Genomic DNA, 597 nt, shown 5'->3' with positions numbered 1-597 from the left:
TAATTTTAATTGATTTTAAATAGTCATACTTGGCTGGTGGCTTTCAAATCACGTTGAACTGTACAGTTCTGAATAAAGAAGGCAGGTTGAACTCTGGTCCTTCCTAGGACAGTAAAGGGTAGTAGCAAGTCCAAAGGGAAGATGAGAAGAGGTGAGACCACTCTCTTTCCCCAATCACAAGAGATAGGCTGCAAGATGATATTTTTAGGCATAAAAGGACAAAATATTTAAAAGAAGGTTCCATAGATAGATAGATAGATATAATTTTAATCTAAATCGGCCTTGAGTGTTTCAGTTGTGATCCATCACAAGTGCAGGATGTGCCAGGGGAGAAACTCTAATGGCAATATGCTACAAAACAAATTGTATTACCTCCCTATCCAAAAGAGCTGGGCTGTGTCCTTAAAGTAGGAAGAATAAGTATAAATAAGGTTTGATTTGATGCCTGACTTTTTGAAAATGGGATTTGGGGCAAAATCTAGTGTCAAAGCAGGTAAGTGGGTTCTCTTCCCTTTCTCATTTCACAGCAAATCCTGACAGGGTGGTGAGGAGGTCTTGGGGTGCTAGAAGGGAAAGCAGTTTGTGCTGGCAGAGTTA

The sequence above is a fragment of the Hipposideros armiger genome, unplaced genomic scaffold (genome assembly GCF_001890085.2).
Source record: "Hipposideros armiger isolate ML-2016 unplaced genomic scaffold, ASM189008v1 scaffold_1857, whole genome shotgun sequence".
Lineage (NCBI taxonomy): Eukaryota > Metazoa > Chordata > Mammalia > Chiroptera > Hipposideridae > Hipposideros > Hipposideros armiger.
The sequence above is the reverse complement of the archived record's forward strand: the minus strand, read 5'-3'. Positions refer to the sequence as shown.